Here is an 8,451-nt window from a genome sequence, read left to right on the forward strand (position 1 = left end):
CATTTTAATATATTCAGCAGAAGAAATCCCTCCAAAACACAAGTTTCCTTTTAAAATGGTTCAACATGGGGGGCACCTGGGTGGCTCAGTTGGTTGAACATCCAACTTCGACTCAGGTCATGATCTCGCAGTTTGTGGGTTCAAGCCCCGCATCGAGTTCTGAGCTGACAGCTCAGAGCCTGGAGCCTGTTTCGGATTCTTTGTCTCCCTCTTTCTCTGCCCTTCCCCCACTCACGCTCTGTCTCTCTCTGTCTCAAAAACAAACATTAAAAAAAATGTTTTTAAATAAAATGTTTCCATATGTGGGCACGTTAGTACTTTTCCATCTTATTATTTTCTTCTTTTATGTTTAACTTTGTGATTGTTATTATTTCTGAATTGAATGCTTTATTTATTTTTTAAATATTTATTTACTTAATTTAAGGCGGGGAGGGAGAGAAAGCAAGAGCAGGGGAGGGGCAGAGAGAGAGAAAGCCAAGCAGGCTCTGCACTGTCAGTGCAGAGAGCGAGGCAGGGCTCAATCCCACGAACTGTGAAATCATGTCCTGAGTCAAAATCAAGAGTCAATCGCTTGACCAACTGAGCCACCCAGGTGCCCCAGGATGCTTTATTTTTAAACTTTATATCTCCTAAATGATATACATTTTAAAACTCCAAAATTTCCTCTAAGTATTGCTTTGGCCATATCATTTGTTCTGATAACTTCACTTCTTATCATTTATTTCTAAATAGGCTTGATTTACTTTTAACCCCAAGAACCTAGAAAGACATTTAAAATTTTCCAAGTGGAGAGGTTAATATATGTGTGTGACAGTCACTTTTGGCAATTGTTATTTTTATTGCATTGCACTCAACAAATGCAACCTGTATGATTCCATTTATTTTGGGATATGTTGAAATTTTCTCTGTGGCTCAACATATGTTCTAATTTTTGTAATGTTTTAAAAAATAATCTGTGTTGTCACTGGTGAGGGCCAAGTGTTACATATATCTATTAGGTATATACAGGTTATTCAAATGCTATTATTATATCGTTACTTATTTTTGTAGACTTTATCTGATTTTTGTGTATCTTCATCAGTTTCTCCTTGCATTTCTATTGGTTTTATTTTGGTTTTTTTTGAAGTTGCTGTCAGATGCTGAGGTTAACAGCTTCTCGGTGGACTATACTTTTAATCAATATAAATCCATTTCCCCTTCCTTTTAACCTTTGGTTCTAAATTCCATTTTATCTTATATACATACTCTAATTTAAATTTAATTAAAAATTTTTGGTAGTGTTATAGTCACATATTCCAAACTTGAAAAGAAATAAAGACATATCCAGAGAAGTTGACTTTTCACTCCAGCTCTCCCCAGCCGTAGAATTTCCCTCCCCGGACACAAGTGTTATCAGTGTATTTAATATATATCTGGATTTGGGAAGGAGTAGGGAAGGCCAGCTCACAAGCTCAAGCTGCCGTCTTGATTCAGTCTCTGACTATTATTTTCCAGTGTTGTGAATGCAGCCAGAGTATATATAATCTTGCATTAGTCTAGAGTTGTAAATTCTCACATCAGACCCTAAAAGAATTTCTTGTGATCGTTCCATCTCAGGGCTTTGTGGCCTAGGAAAGCCCTACTGTATTCCAGGACCCAGACTATTTTTTAGTTTGTTGGTGGGAGGAGAGAGAGGAAAGGGTAGTGGGTGTGAAGAAATTTTCCAATTTTTCCAATTTTTATTTCTTGAAATGCCCACACATGAGAGATTTTCTAGCATTTCAAAACTTTGGTACTCAATAATTAACTGATCAATCAACCAGCAATTTCAACCGATGCTCATTGTCTTCATGTAGATAACCATCACAGACACAAGCTAGTTCCTATCATTGGAAAGCTTAAAATTGACATGCAGCTAAAAATATTCATGAAACAAGTAATAACATGAAAAACATAAAATCAGCTCTATGCTTCAGGATGATCCTGTTGGTGTGAGAAAAGTGCTATTGGGATAGTTTACATAACTGATAGGCAGATGATAGATAGATGATAGATAGATAGATAGATAGATAGATAGATAGATAATAGAGTTAGTTACACATGGTTATGGTACGTTTGATATATAATATATATTATATAGTGTTATAGAACTCATGTGTGTGTGTGTGTGTGTGTGTGTGTGTGTGTGTATTTCACAGAACTCCAATATATATCTTTAAATGGAGCATTGTTTCCTGCTGGCTGTTCCTTGCACATAGTATTTGAAACACAGCCCTCTGATATTTATGGGAATCATACCCAAAGCATGATTTATATTAACCGGCTATATATAGTTGCTGATACTTTGGGCCACCGATGGAGAATTAACTCTTCTCCCATTCATTTGCCACTTTCTTAATTTTCTCCCCATTCTTAATCTTGTTCTATCTTTTCTTTCTCTCTCTCTCTCTCTCACTCCTCCTTTCGTTCTCCACTATCCTTCTCCTACCAGGTCTGATGTATTCCCCGCAAGCACTCTGAACAAACCGTCCTCTGTGGGCCTCCCTCCTGAGAAATTAGGTGGCTGGGTCAATGCCTCTGATGCCTATTTTTACACTCATGTTTGTCCGGAGTCTGACGTGGTTTATCACAGTCTCTCCAAAGGCCCATTGTTCAGCGCTTCAAGAAGAATGTTGTTATATTGACTGTTAGTGCGTCAGCCCCGCTCTCTCTGGAGGAACTTTTGGATGAAATTAGATAATTTCCATTAGGAGACCGTGCATTATTAGTCCCCGGTGCCAAAGTGGAGAATGAGCCAAGATGACTATTTCTGGCCAGGCTCACCTCAGGAAGGAACCTTCTCGGCTTTAATGGGATTTTGCTATTGTTGGTCGCCTTCTGTTTGACACTAGGCCAGCCCAGGGTTGGAAATTGTTTAGAAAGCTGCATGAAATATAATAGAACCCCAGCCATTTGCTGAGGCACATTCCTGCACAATGTTTATTTTGAAGAAGGAAAAAAAATATATTGTCCTTGGCAGACAACAATAAAAAAAAAAAAAAGCTGTAACTTGAATCTTTGACCATATGCTTCTTGTTGCCAGTTGTGTTTAAAAACTCCCTGCTGGTATCAGAGAATTTCACACTGAGGTGATAAATCTCTTGCAATATTTATAAGCAGCTTCATTACAGACTCAGAAAGATATTTAAAGTCACCAAGGCCTTCAAGGCTGACTTCGGAACGGGTGGGTGATGTGGAGGAGATGGGCACCGAAAGCTATTCCAGGCTTACCCCGGTCCCAGTCTGGGCCCAGAAGTCAAGTCCACAAAAATCCCTCTGCCCTGCTGTCTCGCCAAGACCTTCCTCACCCAGCTATAGGAACCGAGCCTTTGTGAGCTAGCTCTGAAGCCAGGGGAGATGGTAGGCATTAACCCCTCTTCACCCTTGAGGAACAAGTGTAAAGGTCAGATTTTGAGCAGAATGGTGGGGTTTTGGGTTTTGGTTTTGTTCTGTAAAAGCCGGCTCACCATCAGAGTTGACTTTGGAGCAAAAGTTGTCTCTATTTTGGCAGCCCTATTGCATGAACTGTCTAAGGATATTGAAACCTTGGGCGTTTTTAAATGATATTGAAATCCCCAAATCGCTTTCGTACATATTTGGTTAGTGTCACAGTCCTGGCCTTTTTTATTGCCCACCCCTTCTTAGGCTAAGTGTATGTATGTGAAAATGGCAAACAGAACAAAGCAAAATAAAACCAAAAAAGCTTAAGATAGGGTCTCAATAGACAACCCTTGAAAAGGCAATCAAATTCCATTTATAAGAGTTCCTTGGTTGAATAGCAGTTTCCCAAGACTGTTTAAAGATAAAATCTTCAAGTCTAGAAGCTGATTCCATCAATTGACGATTAGATGTCCTCAGACATGCTGCTTCCTTTCAATTATTTGGCGTTAGCCTTGGCCTTTTCCTTTTTAGCTCTTTCAATAAATAATATGTACAACTAAGTCTTGACTGTCGACAACAATAGGGGAGAGGGGAAGCAGAGATAATTAAAAGATAATCGCCAAATCTAATCACCAAATCAACTTTAGACATAAATGTCGCCGTTTTCCCATGAAATCTTGCACTGGAAATGCTGACCCGTGACCAAAACTGACTGATGGGTGGTAAGTGAGCCCTGCACGAGAGGAAATGGACACACAGAATTCCAAGTGCGCGTAGCTCACGAACAGAATCTGCGCTGGCCCTGCCTGCATAATGGGATGGGGTCCTGTTTTCACCTGAAGGAGGCCAACACCTCCACAGGCACCAGGAACGAGTTCCACATGGCAGGCGGACTCCTAAGATGGCCCCCAAATACCACTCCCGGGTGTACATGTCCAATGTAATCCCCTCCCCTTGAGTGTGGACAGGCCCTGTAAGCAGGGTGGAGTATCACTCTTGTGATTAAGGCAATTCCAAGGTAAAGATGGAGAGATTTTGCAAATGCAATTGAGATCTCAAATCAGTCAGTCTCAAGCAAAAGGGAGATTGTCGTAAGTGGATCTGACTTATCAAGTGAACAGCCTTTTCAAAGGAAGCCTCAGTCCTTCCTCAGAAGAGAGATATTCTCCTCCTGGCCTTGAAGAACAGAAAGCTATGCCGTCAACTGCCCGTGGAGAGGGGCAACATCTAGGAGTCAAGGAATCCTACAACTGCCAGGAGCTGAATTCTGCCAACAGTCTGAATGAACTTGGAAGGGGAGGCTGAGGTCCAGATGAGTGGGGGAGGGGCAGAGAGAGAGGGAGAATCCAAAGTAGGTTCCAGGCTTTCAGCTGTCAGCCCAGAGCCTGAGACGGGGCTCGAACCCAAGAACCGCGAGATCATGACCTGAGCCAAAGTTGGACGCCCAATCGACTGAGCCACCGACGCACCCCAAAAAAGATTTTTTTTAATGATATTTGTTAGCCAGGTAACTTGGTCAGTTCATTTAATCTCACTGAGTCTCAGCCTTGTAAATGGAGACAACAATATAATTTCCAGGGTTATCACAAGAAGTACGCGAATTATCCGTATGAACGCCTGGCCCGGAGACTGGACTACCACACGTGCTACATACGTTCATTTTCTTCAAGACGTCGCTTGAGCTCTGTGGGACCACCAGCTTTGATTCTGCCTCTGCTGCTTGCTGGTAAGTCACTTCACTTTCTGCTTCCGTATCATCATGAATGAAATGAAAACAGCATTAGTACTTACTATATTTGGTTATTGTAAGCATTCAAGAAAATCATCCTGGGGCGCCTAGGGGGATCAGTCTGTAGAGCATCCGACTCCTGATTTTGCCTCAGGTTGTGATCCTAGGGTTGTGGGATCAAGCCCCACGTCGGGCTCCCTGCTGGGCCCCTCTCCACGTGTGCACGCATGCCCTGTCTAAATAAATAAACACACAAACAAATATGTGAACAAAATATAGAAAAGAAAAGAGGACAATTAGCACTTGCCCAGCACATAGTCACGTTAGTCTGTTATTGTTGTCACTCCTTTCCCAGTTCCCAGACTTGAGTGCATCATTTCCTATCCCATGATCTCATGAACCTTGATTGGTTGCTAAGATACCACTTCTCATATTCTGAAACAGGTGTAATATAGTAAGTTATGTACATCTCTTTCTCTCCCATTCCACCTTTTCCTTTTTTGAGGGCGCGAGTCATGACTAATTCATTTCCGCAGTGCACGCAAAGCTTTGCCCATTGCCTTCCACATAGCCCAAGACCAAGAAGTATTGACTTGATCAAATTTTCAGTTGAAGTAAAGAGGCCAGGATGAGATAGGAGCTAACTATGGAACCCAAGAAACAGTAGTGACTTTGTAAGATCATTTGGTCCTTCATCTCAGTAGATCAAGTCGGCCAAGAACAATGCATCTCTAGTCTTGGTTGAAAGATCCCTACATAAGTAGCTGTCCATACCATTCATTAATCAACCAATCGGGCATCTGTTTCTGAGAATAGATATCTAGTAGACGCTGTGGCGGTACAAACCAAGAGGTGGGAGACAGATCTCTGCCCCCAAAAGACTTCTTTTTCTTTTTTAACTTTATTTATTTTGAAATAAAAAGAGAGAGAGAGGGAATGGCGGGGGGGGGGGAGGGCAGAGGGAGAGCAAAAGAGAGAGAATCCCAAGCAGTCTCCACCCTTTCAGCGTGGAACCCAACGTGGGGCTTGAACCCACAAACCAACCGTGAGATCGTGACCTGGGCCAGACCCAGATGCTTAATCCACCGACTGAGCCACCCAGTCGCCCCGAGCTTCTCGATTTCACGGGGAACGTGACCCCCCTAGACCCAGAACTCTTTTCCCTCCATATCCCTCCCTCCCTGTTGAGGCTCTGCTCACATCCTCTCCCCTGAACCCAGGACAGCTGTTCCCCATCCTCAGCCACATGACCCGCACATATTTAAGGCCCATTACCGGGTCACTCCTCAACCCCTGCGTCGCTTAAACTCTGCTTCTATAGCGGGGATATTGATGACGACCTGCCCGGTGGGGTGACTCAGAAATAACTCATTCAGATGGCTGTGTGGTACGAGGAAAAGGCCAAGGAACAAGGCCGTGCGGCTTTCCCCAGCACTCCATTCATTTTCGAGGGAAAACAGCTCTGCATCGGAGCTATAAAAAGAACGTTGAAGATAAAGTCTGCGTCTCTCCCCACCTCCAGGTCTTTGTTTTCAATGAGGACCCAGGCACTGGCCCGCCTCCTTTCAGACTTTATCACAGCACATTCCTCATCTGCTCTTTTATTCACGCGGGCTCATTTTCATTGTCTCCTGCTCAGAAGTGTTTGATAAGAATCTAGCTGAGTGGCATTAGGAAAATCCGCTGTTCAACAAAGGAACCTGCCATTGTGCCCCGAAGCACTTCAAAGCTCTCACAATATCTTATTTTTATTATTCCTTCATTTTTTTTTCAAAAGTATGAACAATGTGTTTTGCATCCTAGACCGTCTGTGGGAAAATGTAATTCTCATTCGTTGCATCCTGAGCCGCTATGAGTGACAAAACGCTATAGTAATTCATGCTAAGGTTTGTAAACAGGCTTCAGTTCTTTTCTCTTCTACTGAAACGGACAACGGTGCCGATTAGACGTCACTGCGGGCATCGGGAGAAACCAAGGGTCGGAGGTCGCACATAAATCATTCCAGACTTCATGTTAGAACATCTTTGTTTAAGTATTAACTCATTGTAACGGAGTGTTAGGGGTGAGGAGAATGAAAAGAGCCTAGATTCTCACAGAAAGGGCCTGATGGGTCCCCCAGACCCTAAAGGACAGTAACGGGGGCAGACGAATGGTACGTACAAAGAGCGTGAGGCTCAACGGATTTTAAATTCTTTTAACGTTTATTTATTTTTGAGAGAGAAAGAGAGACAGGGTGGGAGTGGGGGAGGGGCAGAGAGAGAGGGAGACACAGCATCTGAAGCAGGTGCTAGGCTCCCAGCTGTCAGCACAGAGCCCCACGCGGGGCTCGAACCCACAAACTGCATGATCATGACCTGAGCCAAAGTCGGACGCTTAACCGACGGAGTCCCCCGGGCACCCGTCAAGGGGATTTTAGACCCAACTCGGGCCTCGCGATTCTATAGATCACTCTTAACAGACGTGGGGCTCGTTTCACAGATCAAATTTATCAAAACAAAACTGATGCTTCATTATAGACACCAGGAACTAAGAGGAAATACCGCAGAGGGCAAGGAAGCATAAACTGAGAGGGAACGAGAAAGTTGGTTCCTGTGATGCAGTCCCAGAAGCAGAAGGAGTAGTGTAGACTCAGCCAAAAGCGGTTCTTCCCGACCCCTTCCTCTCCAGTGCCACCCTGGGCCTTCCCCGGCGGCGCGTAATGAATGCTCACTCCTCTGGCTTAGTGTCCTGGACGGGAAAGCGAGGGCCCAGAATGTTCCTACTTTACCCAGACCGTTCACCCAGCGTCTGGCAGGGTGCTTGGTGCTCAGTAAGTATGTGTTGTATGAATGAAATAACGAATAAAAACCTGAGTCTAGGGCTTGTTGGGCTCTGCCATAACAGCACGGAGCCTGCTTGGGGTTCTCTCTCTCCGTCTCTCTCCCTCTCTCTGCCTCTCCCCTGCATGCTCACACACTCTCTTTCTCTCTCAAAATAAATAAAAACTTAAAAAAAAAAAAACTGAGTCTAAGAGGCATGTCAGCACTTCCTCTCCTTTCTTCCATCAACCCTCTGCTTTGTTCTGCTGTTGTCGTGATAGTTGGTTGGACCCGAGTGGCAGGTATTGAAACTAAACCTCTTTCTCGGCCGTGTCACACCGTCATCATCAGTGCTTGCAAGTCCCCTCCCTTAGTTACCTCTTACTGTGTGACCTCCTCCCCCTACTCCTCCAGCCCGACTCCCATCTCCCTCTCCTCACCGGCCCCAAGGTATCCAATTTATGTTCTTAATTCCGGGCGCACTTGTAAATACCGCGGTATTATCCCTGTGCATGTGTGTTTGCT

The sequence above is a fragment of the Panthera pardus genome, unplaced genomic scaffold (assembly GCF_024362965.1).
Source record: "Panthera pardus isolate Hobbes unplaced genomic scaffold, ASM2436296v1 HiC_scaffold_21, whole genome shotgun sequence".
Taxonomy (NCBI): Eukaryota; Metazoa; Chordata; class Mammalia; order Carnivora; family Felidae; genus Panthera; species Panthera pardus.